This window comes from Triturus cristatus, chromosome 8 (genome assembly GCF_964204655.1).
Source record: "Triturus cristatus chromosome 8, aTriCri1.1, whole genome shotgun sequence".
Classification (NCBI taxonomy): domain Eukaryota; kingdom Metazoa; phylum Chordata; class Amphibia; order Caudata; family Salamandridae; genus Triturus; species Triturus cristatus.
The window spans coordinates 770,015,327-770,028,029 of record NC_140591.1 but is presented as its reverse complement, the minus strand read 5'-3'; positions in this window follow the sequence as shown (position 1 = coordinate 770,028,029).

Here is a 12,703-nt window from a genome sequence, read left to right as displayed (position 1 = left end):
ATGATTTGATTAAATGAGTCAGGCTTTGACAGAAAAGTGCAGTCCTGAAATATGTACATTGTGTGCAGTTCCCTTACCAGTTGCACTGTAGTGAATGAGTTTTGGTAAACTCCTAGGGATAGTGGTGCATGTCTAGAATCACAGTGTGAGTTAGTGTGTATTTGGGATCAGTGTGAGAGAATCACTTGGTGATATCATGTATTTGCTTACAGATAACTTTTTTAAAACCTGTCATGTTGTGAAGCTTTAGTAGCATTAGAATCCAGTCTTTGGTTATGCGTTGATTAAATGAGTCAGGCTTTGACACTGATGTGCTATACTTAAATATGTAGATTGTGTGCAGTCCCCTTACCCCTTCCACAGTAGTGAATGAGTTTTGGTAAAGTCCTAGGATAGTGTTGATTGTCTAAAATCACACTGTGAGTCTGTGTGCATTTGGGTAAGGATTGTGAGAGAAGCATTTGGTAATATCGTGTATTTGCTGACAGATAACTGTTTTAAAACTGGTCATGTTGTGAAGTTTTAGTAGCATTAGAAGCCAGTCTTTGCTTATGCTTTGATTATATAAGTCAGGCTTTGACATAAAAGTGCAGTCCTGAAATATGAAGATTGTGTGCAGTTCGCTTACCACTTCCACTGTAGTGAATGAGTTTTGGTAAACTCCTAGGGATAGTGGTGCTTGTCTAGAATCACACTATGAGTCTGTGTGCATTTGAGAACCACTGTGAGAGAGGCATTTGGTAACATCGTGTATTTGCTGACAGATAACTCATTTAAAACCTCTCATGTTGTCAAGTTTTATTAGCATTAGAAGCTAGTCTTTGCTGATGCATTGATAAAATGAGTCAGGGTTTGACACTAAGGTGCAGTACCATGTACTATTCTGTTCACTGCGGCAGAACTGAAAATTTAAAAGTTTTATCTAAGCACTGTCCTAGAAGTAGTCTGATTATTTAGTCAGTTTCTAAGTACCAAATAGACTGCTTCAAATGTCTATGCAGTATGCATGTAGTGTTCTAACATACTATACACTTGTCTTTTACACCTTCAATTTCCTAGTCAGTATCCATACACTTCCAGGAAATATCCTGTCACTTCCTTTGCAGTCCTCTAGAGACCCATTCAACAGCATGTACTAATCCATTCACTGTGCCAAAACCCAAACACTTATAAATTCACCAAGACACTCTCTTTCCAGTACTCTAATGATTCAGTCACTGCCTAATAATTCATGCACAGAGCCAGGTCTTAGCATATGGACTTCTTCAAACCCCTATCCACTATGCATGCAGTCCTCTAAGCACCTACACACTTGTCTTTCACACCTTCAATTCCCCAGTCAGTATCCGTTCATTTCCAGCAAACACCCTGTCACTCCATTTGCACTCCTCTAGTGACCCATTCAGAATCATGTACTAATTCTTTCACTGCGCCAAACCCTAATAAATTCACCCAGGCACTCTCCTTGCAGTACTCTAATCATTCAGTCAGTGCCTAAGTATTCATGCACTGAGCCAGGCCTTATCACATGGGCTGCTTCAAACCCCTATGCACTATGCATCCAGTCTTCTAACCACCTAGACACTTGTCTTTCACACTTTCAATTTCCTAGTCAGTATCAATACAGTCCAGCACTTGTGACTGCCTTTGCACTCCTCTAGTGACTCATTCAGTACCAAGTACTAATCCATTCCCTGTGTGAAAATCCTAGCACTTATAAATTCACCTAGGCACTCTCCTTGCTGTACTCTAATCATTCAGTCAGTACCCAAGTAGTCATGCAGTGAGCCAGGCTTTAGCACATGGACTGCTTTAAATGCCTATGCAGTATTGATGCAGGCCTCTAATCACCTACACAGTTGTCCTTCACACCTTCAATTCTCTAGTTAGTATTCATACTCTTCTAGCAAACACCCTGTCACTCACCCAGTGTGTCTCCTTATAGTACTGTAATCATTTAGTCAGTTAGCATGTAGTCTTTTAGTGAGGTAGGCTTTAGGGCATGAACTGCTTCAAAGTAGTGTGCACTATACATGTAGTATTTTAACGATCGTCACACTTGTGGTTCAGGGCTAAAGTTTCTTAGTCAGTTTTTATATAAAATGTGTTTGTACAGTAGTGGAATAGTATAAATTTGGTTATTAATATACATTTATTTGTGATTCTTTTTTACAGATACAGAACAGGAGTGTTTCTCATCTGTTTGCACTCTTCTCGTGCAAGATTGTTTGGATAAAGGGTCCTTAGGTGTTTCATCATACTTGTTGTGCCGCACGAGTATTTTTTGTTAGGATCCCCTCGTAACAGAACTCTTTGGCAAATCTTGCGAATGAAGAAGATGGCATTGGTCTTTGTTTGCCCCTTGGAAAAAATTAAACATTTCTTCACCACTGATGAAAAACGTTGTGGGCGTGGTGCCTTCTGCAAAAAAAATTCCTCAGATTCGGTAAGTATTTTAAAGCGGCAACATTTAAAGTTTTTGTAAGTTAAACTTATAAAATGTAGTTAGCTGTATACATTTTATATATCTGTGATTTGTTTCTTGTGGTATTTTGTTAAGAATACCATGTTGTTGTTTTTTTAACAATCTTTTTGATTTTCCAGGTCTGTCGTCGACATCCGTGGTTCCCACAGGAGTGTTCTGCTTTGTTGTTTTGTATTATTGTTGTTACATTTTGTTTATTAGTTTATTGTTTATATTTATGTTAATAAAAATATAAAGTTTGAAAATAGTTTATCATTTATATATTTATTATTATAAAAAATAAAGTTTGAAAAAAAAATTAAGAATGTTTTTGGTTGTTCTCTTAACTGCTGTGTGACTCTTTCTTGTTCTTATTACTGTTATTTGATGGAGTCCACCATGGTGTTACATTTTGGGGCACTTATCGCTGGAATACTAGTGATATCTGCAGTTTGCACCAACTTCTGAATAGTGTGTTAGATTTATCTCAACTTTACTTCCGTTAAAGTGCTGATAATGAAATGGAGAGTAGCCGTTCCCGTGCAAAAAGACATGAGGTGGAACTTTGCGATTTATTCTATATACTAAAATCCTGTATTGTGTTGCACTGAGGTATTGGCTGCACTTACAGTGTACACACGAAATCTATTAAGAAATCTCATTGTATTTATATTGATTGGGAATAGTGCGTCAGGTGCTGGATCTTGACGAGATACACTGCTCAGTTCGTATATTGTTCTGCACACGAAAAAAATCACATCACAACTTTCACACTAATTGCAATGCGAAACAAATTCCGGCGAAACGACACGTTAGCACCAGGGATTTTACACCTGCTTTCTGCTGGTGTTAAGCAGGACAACTACCTGCACCATGAAAGGGAACACAGCCAAGAGCCACACCAGAACACCCACAGGTGCCATAGAGTCAATGAGCATGATACAGGGATACCCATGAGGGCCAGAAGACTCCTCTCAACAATTCCAGGACCGCCAATGCCCCACAAACCCATATCTTAGTAAGTGTGTCCCTGTGGTCATTGTCTTAGCATGATAGGCACGAGCCCTGCAACATCATAGTGTGCTGTCACCTCAGCGTTGGCAGTGAGCCTGGATGTGTAGCTACGTACGCATCCTTCAGCATGCCCAACTGGCATGTGCTGGTCTGGGGTTCACAGGTCAGTGCAGGGGTGTTCGTATCCGGCAAGGGGAACGGGGTGTCTCGGACATATCCGTGTACAGGAAGTGCGGTAAGTGTATCACTGTGTTCTGGTGTGGCCTGTTGCAAGAGCCGCAGCAGTCGATGTTGTAAAGTGGCATGTACCACCTCCAAACGGCACTGTGATGTTGTTGTTGGAATGTAGCAGGACATGCGCAAATAGGCATTACAATGGCGTGCCGTACGAGTGCATGAGATACAACAGCTCCCCGTACAAAAGTGTGGGGGCTCATGGAAGGGAGGAGCAGCCGTATGGCAACATAACACACAGTGAACTCGAACATGTGCCACATGCTGGACATCTCATCCATGATGACCACGGTCACAGACATCCCACAACACCAATGACTGGCCTTTGTACACATCCTGTATGAATGCAGCGTGGTTTTCACTTCTATGCTCGTTCAGTGGTGTGATGTTGGCAGGTTGTGTGACTTGTGCTCCTTGTTGGTGTGTTTCATTTTGGCCATTGTTTGTCTATAGTTGTGCTGTACTTAATTGTGCATGTGTGCCATTCTGCCCATCTCCCCTCATCCCCCCACTCCCTGCTTCTTCCTCTTCCTGGTGCTGTTGTGTCTATAATTTTGTTGCTGCACACATAAATACATGTAAAGAATAAATTAAAATAGTTCCTTGATTCTTTTAAGTTTCAAAACTTCTCTATTGGTTTCTTTTTAATTTTCCATATGAACCGTTTTTTAAATATTCAACAACACATAGAAGTCAGAAGTGCAACGTATTCTATCAACACACTTTCTAGAACATTCTACAACACGTGCAGGTTAAAAGTTCATCAATTTTTTAAAACTTTACGATATTTTTTGTAACATTTTCTTGAACATTTAATGACACATGCAGGTTGAAATTTGACGATTGTTTTAAGTTCGAACAGTGCCTTCCAAATGCAAGTAGCAGGTGTGGTTGAGCTGAGCAAATTTTATCCTATGATATGTACTCCACGTTGAAACTGCTTTTTCTCAACCAATCACAAATATGCTTTTCCACAAAACTAATGTGCACCCTACTTTTAAAAAATAATGTTTTTCATGATATCTTCAGAGATAAGTTATAGATAGGAATTAGCATTTAAAAAACCTTTGAAATTCACTGAAAAAAACCATAGGTTTCATGCAAGTTATAGTTAGGAATTGGCATTTAAAAAACCTTTGAAATTCACTGAAAAAACCATAGGTTTCAGGGGTGTTATAGTTAGCTGGACATTTCCCTCGTACAAAACCCTAGAAATTCCCCTGTTATAGTTAGTTCAGCTAACTATAACTCGCGCCCCCGCAATGCACTGCTGATGACGTCACATATTACATCACTCATGACATGGTCAGTGACATCACTGATGACATCACTGATGACATCTCAAGTGACATCACTGAGATGTCATGGGTTTGAAATTGACTTTGAAACTACCAGGCCCAGGATGCTTTGAGACGGCGTTCATTAGCCGGCCCACAAGGGCGTGACCATGTTAATAAATCATTTAAGGGAATCACCTGGCAGTGATGCTTGTTTGTTTTGTGACAGTTGCCAGAGAAGAAGGGCGCAAGGCCCGAAACGCGTCGCAAGAACTGTCTGAAGGTTGGGGGCAACAACTCCTTTGTGCTATATTCATCCATCTCGAGTGCATCCCACAAAAGGCAAACCCTTCAATGAATATATCTATATATATATATTTTCAATAAAGCTTTTTCGTGGTCAAAAAGCAGTCTTGAGCCCAATTCCATATGCGTGATTCTTTATTTATGAAATGGCAAACAAACGCCCGACGCGTTTCGGTGCAGCCGCACCTTGGTCACGGGTAATCAGTAGTTTGTGAAACGTAAAACATATAGTGTTCAAAACAAAACATAAAAGTAGGACTACCTGCCCCAACTCAACATCAAAGACATTCAAACTTGGCATCCATTTTGTAATGCTTTTTTGAAAATTTAAAGGAGGACCGCTACCTCGCTTGAGCCCGCCACCGCAAAAGCGGCAGGGAAATCAGCGAACTGCATAAAAGATATATATATATATATATATTATAAACAGCGAAGTTGCTCCTTCTGGATTACCGGGACCCTTGAAGGTTGGCGTACACTCCGGCGGAGCCAGCCGGCGAAAATACCCAATTCAATGCAAAAATCCAGTATGCTCTCAGTGAAGTAAGACAGAGTCCCAGAAGTAGTGAATGGTCTAGTGATTTATTTCACACAACGCGTTTCGGCATGCAGCCTTGTTCCTTTTTTTTTTTTTTTTTTTAGTGAATGGTCTAGTGATTTATTTCACACAACGCGTTTCGGCACGCAGCCTTGTTCACGTGTGAAAACAAAAGCGAACAGCAGTATACATATCCTTGCAGTCATTCAATTGAAATAAACATAGGACTAACTCAGCAGGACAGATAGACGAACCGCAATCGGCGGCCATCTTGGACTATGCAAGAAAATGCCTAATCAAACGAAAATAGCCATTATTTCTATTTGTTAACTCAAATTTCATTATATACGTAAAATACATGAATCAAATTAATGAGCTTGCGCATAGTCAAGTATAATCCATAATGGATAGAAGTCGCTGCACAAAGTAAATTTATAGATATCTGACATGATGCATACAAAAACTTTATCCAAATAGACCGCTTACGACAACGTAGAAGTCAAAGTCAGTGGTGTGAGACAATTACAGATGGAAGTCAAATATTTAAGTATTATGGCTCTCTAATGTTGTAGTACGAGCACGTATGTGGCAGTGATCATAGTTCCTACACAACCAATTAATCTGTGTGGTCATGGTTATAACCAAAGTGAAGACTGGAGTGCAACTACCATAAGGCGTGGTGGGCGTATGAGTTCCGCAGCTAGACACAAAACACTGGTAATAGTAGTGTAAGGCTAATGTACTAATTCACCGTAGGTTAATCTTATTGCCCCAGTGGGCATAGAACACGAATTGTGTCCACTGTAATGTGTCACTACTGTCAGCAGGATAATGCTTCCACAGTAAAAGGGGGTAGTTACAAGCACAAATCACTGCCAAGAAATTATTTAAAGAGGTGTCACAACATAGACTATTAAGAAGACTACTGAAAGGAAATGCAAACAGTGAAACAAGTGGAAAGTGCATATCAAATCAGAGGAAAAGGGTAGGATGCCCGTGCAGGTGCTGTCAAGTGATGGGGCCCCTTCCTTCTCTCCTGTAAAGAATACAAAATGATAAAAACTCGATTAAAACCGTGAAATACAAAAATAACAATACACATTCTGGATAGGAGGCTGAACAAGTTAACAGATATATCTGCAGCTTATAATTAAATTAAATAAATTCAAAGAATTTCAAAACGTTTATATCATTGCTATCATCACATTTACAGATTCATCATCACACACATTGAGAGTTGGAGGCTATGATGCAGTTTTGAGGTGAATTGACATTTCCTCATCCATATTGAGCCCTCCAGGGGTCTTGGTTTGGAACTCTATTATGTATCTAGATTCTCTTTGTCTAAGGGCCAGTACTCTATCCCCACCTCGCGGATTCTTGGGAATATGTTCCAAAATCAAGTAACTCATTTCTGCTACATTGGAAAAATGTCGATCAAAGAAATGACGAGCAACAGGATATTTAGGATCATTGTTAGTAATAGCTCTTTGATGTTCCAATATCCTCTTCTTCGCTGCACATTTAGTACTACCGATGTACCAAAGATTGCATGTGCATGCAATAGCATAGATTACAAAATTGGTACTGCATGTCAGAAATTGGAAAATCTTTTTAGTCACCCCTCTGTAATCCAATGATGCTTTGAATTTGCTGTACTTGCATGCTTTACAATGGCCGCATGGAAAGAATCCTACGAGGCCATGGTCAATAGTGGTTGGATAATTCATGATATCATTTCTCACAACCCAGTCGCGTATGTTCTTATCTCTCTTATAGGTGATAGTAGGCCAGTCAGTGATGAGATCCCCTAATGTGTTATCTGCCTTAAGAATACTCCAGTGTCTTGACACTATGCGCTTTATTTTCTGTGAGTCACTGTTGTAAGTAAGGATGAGGCAGGTCCCCGCCTCTCCTTGTTTCTCATCCCTCTCAGTGGTGTCACGTAGAGTCTCATTGCGTTCTACTTTGTCTGCCCGATCTCTAGCTTTATTAAGGACCCAACGTGGGTAACCCCGATTGAGAAATCTGGCAGTAATGTTGTCTCTTTCCTCAAAATAAGACTCCAGGCCATTGCAATTACGTTTAGCCCTCAGTAGCTCACCATACGGTATACTCCACTTGAGTGCCTCTGGATGGCTACTGAGGGCGTGTAAGACACTATTGCCCGCAGTGGCCTTGCGGAACAGGGTAGTACCCAACTTCCCATGTTCTATTTTAAGGCTTACATCAAGAAACTCTGCCTTGTTGCCATCAATACTCCCAGACAGGACTATGCTGTATTCGTTGGCATTGAGTTTGTCAATAAAGATGTCAGCTTCTTCTTTGCTACCATTCCAGACAATGAACAAGTCATCTATGTAGCGTAGCCACATGATGACTTTGGGGAGATGTTCCTGCAATGTGCTCTTGCTTAAGTTCTCATGCTCCCAGTATCCCATGAAGAGATTAGCAAAACTGGGAGCAAAGCAAGAACCCATTGCAGTACCGTTCACTTGCCTGTAGAGGGCGCCATTGAATGAAAAAATATTATTTTGGAGACAGTATTTGATCATCTCCAAAATCATGAGACTGTGATCACGATATTTCAGGGCTCTCTGTTGGAGAAAGAATTCACATGCATTGAGACCTTGGACGTGGTCAATTATCGTGTAGAGTGATTATACATCTAAAAACATAAAGAGATAGCTGGGTTGCCATATCAAATCATCAATTTTACCTAAGAAGTCTTTGGTATCTCTTAGGTAACTGGGCAATGATGTCACAAATTCCCTTAAGAAATGATCAACGTATTTGGAGATGTTTTCAGTGATGCACCCAATGGAGGACACAATGGGGCGTCCCGGAGGTTTGATGTTACTTTTATGCAGTTTGGGTAAAAGGTATAAGATAGGTACCCTAGGATGATCTTTTTTCAAATAACAAAACTCTTCCCACTCTAGAAGGCCCTTGTATTTCCAGGTGACCAGTTTGTCCCAAATGGTGGTTATACTTTGGTGATAGATGTCCCAGTTTACATGTATATAGAAATTAGTGTTTTCAAGTTGACGTAACCCCTCCTGGATGTACTCTTCTCTGTCAAGAATCACTACGTTCCCACCTTTATCTGCCGGGCGTATAATTATTTCAGTGTCTGAAGCTAAAGATTTAAGTGCCTGTCTTTGCGCCCAAGATAAGTTATTAGCATTGGTAGAATATTTTTTGTTGTTTTTGCTAAATCTGAGTTCAGTAAGTGATTTGATGATACACTCTTGAAAAGTATCAATGTTGTCATGTGGTAGGGTGGGTACAAAGGTTGACTTGACTTTAAAAGGTGTTTTAGCTATGGTTCCTGTATTAAGTTCCATATCGTCTAATGCCTGTGTCACATTGATCTCTGTTTGTTCTCCAATATCATTACAAGCTAATTCGGCCATGGTAATCAGAGTATCTATGTTCTCAATAGCCAAATTTTCATTGTTGTGGACTATATTCGCTCTATTGTTGTTATTCAAGCTTCGTCTTTTCAATATGTGCCATTTTTTGAGTTTCAGTTTTCTCACATATTTGAATAGATCTATTCTGGTTTCAGTATACCTAAAAGAAGAGGAGGGACAAAAGGACAAACCCAGACATAAAGTTCTTTTTTCAATATCACTCATTGGTCTTTTAGAGAGGTTAACTACTGTCAGATTTACCGTTGTCATATCCATTAATAGTTCTTGTTTGAGCGGGTTCTGCGGTTTCCCATGGTTCCCCTTCCTCTGTCTGTTGAACCAGCGTTGTGCGAGTCTCTTTTTTCTGTTCCTGCGTTTCCCCTGCCTCTTCCTCGTCCACGTCCCCGTGTTCTCGGTGGTTGGTTCTCTCGTGTTGTTTGACGATCCTTCTGCAGGACCCGAAATTCGTCTAAAAAATTGACTTGTTTTAAGTTGCGTTCTTCTCCCGATGTGTTTCCTCCAGAAATGTCTGATTCAGTGTCACTTATCAGAATGTTGTCATTAGTTAAATTAATAGGATTGCTGGTCGTGGGTACATTGGATGCCATAGTAGTTTCTTGTGCTTTATAGAGATGGTCATATTTTTTGCTGAAAGTTAGAATTCTTCCGCTTTCATAGTCAGCATAATCTCGATTCATCTTTCTGGCTTTCCTCGCTTTTATTTCTTCCTCATGTCTTCCAAGACGTTTTTTCATGGATTCAAGGATTTTGATGAGGGCATTGCTTTCCATTAGTTGTTGTAATTCTGCCATAAGTAATTTGATCTGTTTAAGTAAATCGTCTCTGTCTTGCCACGCATATTTAATTAATATTTCCATCATCCCCTTCGAACTCAGCGCTGAATGTTGTGACCATTCCTCTAACATTTTGGGGTTCGGGGCTTCATAGGTGGGAGTAACAAAGATCCGTAATCCTCTTGGTGCCATATTTTGGTCTACATAGTTCTGAAGGGATATGGCTTCCCACCATTTAGATATTTCCGCTCTCTTAATTTTTTCCAATTTTTTTATTTTTTCTTCCAAAGCTTGAGTTGGTGGATCATTTTTGTTACTCGTATCCTGTCTATTGGTTGATGTATTCTTTCTGCTGAATAGCGTGAGTGCTGCTGCTCTCCTGTCCGCCTCCTCCTCCATACTGACTGCCACTAGACCAAAAAAATCTCAAAAATAGGGACTGTCTTACAATACCCTTCCTATGAATAGGGAAGTTACCTTTGCTGCCACAAAAATCATGTAAAGAGAAAACCCGGAGTGTTGCTTAACACATCACGGGTGTGGAATAAAACTGTATAGTCGGTAATAATAACGGAAGTCCTCTGTTATGAATGGCCAGTTACAGTATATTCGTATTTCTCCAAGTACTCAGTGCTACGGCAATATCATGTAAGCTAGACCCATCCGGCATAGTCACCCTGCTAGTCGTTAACCCGAGGTGGTATGCTGCAGTTACACACCCTCCAGCGTCAAAAACTGCAGTCCCTCACCCGACAGGACGAACATGCACGGGGCAGGCTTACCTCTGGATCAGCTGTGAGACGATCTCTCAGACGTTCCGAACCTGCACTTTGGTACTGTTTCATCCACTGCAGCCGGTCCAAGGTGTAATCCTCAATTAGTATTATAAACAGCGAAGTTGCTCCTTCTGGATTACCGGGACCCTTGAAGGTTGGCGTACACTCCGGCGGAGCCAGCCGGCGAAAATATCCAATTCAATGCAAAAATCCAGTATGCTCTCAGTAAAGTAAGACAGAGTCCCAGAAGTAGTGAATGGTCTAGTGATTTATTTCGCACAACGCGTTTCGGCACGCTGCGTGCCGAAACGCGTTGTGTGAAATAAATCACTAGACCATTCACTACTTCTGGGACTCTGTCGTACTTTACTGAGAGCATACTGGATTTTTGCATTGAATTGGATATATATATATATATATATATATATATAATCTAGTTATAGTTCGGACCGAGTTCCCATAGGAAATATGAAAATTCTATTTGGAATAACTTTGGCGGCGGTTGACTTATCTTCGTGAAATTTTCAAAACTAATGGGGCGCTCCGCTCAGCTCCTACCCTGAAAGTCTTGGGGTGATTCGTCAAGCGGGGGCTGAGAAAAAAGGAGGGTCCCAAAACGCGTTTTCCCCATGCATTTTCCCATAGGACCTTTAGTCGAAGGTACAGCCCGAATGGCTGAACAGAATTACTTGAAATTTGGCAAAGGGGTAGTCCTCAGGTCAGGCATGTGGCTTTTGCTTAAATGGTGTAAATCCGTTCAGTAGTTCCTGAGAAAATCAAAAGTAAACTCACATATATATCTGGGCGGAGCCTAACCACACATCTCATCGTGAGATCTGATTGGCTGTCAGCACTTCATCCAAGAAGTGTTGGCAGCCATCTGCAATGCTCATTAAAAAGCATTGCAGTTAATAGAAGGTTTCAAGACTTTAGTTACATTATAAATCATTTGTTGATGGTACCATACTCATTTTAGGAATTGTGGTGTGTTCTAAGGTGATTTTACCATGTGAAAAAGCCTTCTGCTGTGATATCATGAATCATGTTTGAGAGAAAACTATTTTCTCATGCTTTTCCCACAGAGGTTTGGAAGGTGATCTATAAGCTAACTGAGAGCATATTTTCTGTAAATTTACATTATCTTTCTCAGTCATGTGAGAATGAAGTCTGACATTCTCAGTAAAACATGTACATCCAACAAGGCCAGAGACTGTCAGTTGATTCCTTTGTGTTCTACTGCAGCTTCCCAGAGTGTTCTAAAGAACAACTAGAGCGCTTACTGTCTTACTTATGACAAAAGTATGGCACACCTGAAGCCATCGTGATTGGAATAAACTGGTAACACTTAAAACATTTAATTTAAAAAGGAACAAAATGAGAGGGTTCAATTTGCCATAGAAAGTATGATTAGTGCTGCAGAAAGAAAAATTAGGGCACATTTTGAGTGACTTCTCAAATCCTCTTCTATTTCATTAAAAAATTCTGACATGCAGACTGAAACATGCACTTTTAATACCAGCAGCAGACTTCCGTGGTGAGCAGTAGCTTTACTACAGTGATCTAATAAGCAGCTAGAGTGCTAACATTCATGGCAATGTGTGACATATCTGAATACCTTCTTGATGGAATCAAAGTAAAAAACTGAAAGCATTTCCTACTGAGGAGACTGCAGTAAATGAGGAAATTAGGAAACTTCATAACAAATAAATCTCCCAAGATGGCCACCAGACACAAAAGAGCCTAAATGCAGCACAAATATCACCCAGATGTAGCCCACATGTAGCCCAATGACAGAAGTGTGCAAAACACTTATTTTTTGTGTATTTGCAACTTTATATAGTGCAGACTTGTCAGGTATTGGAATGCTTTACATGAGCATTGGTT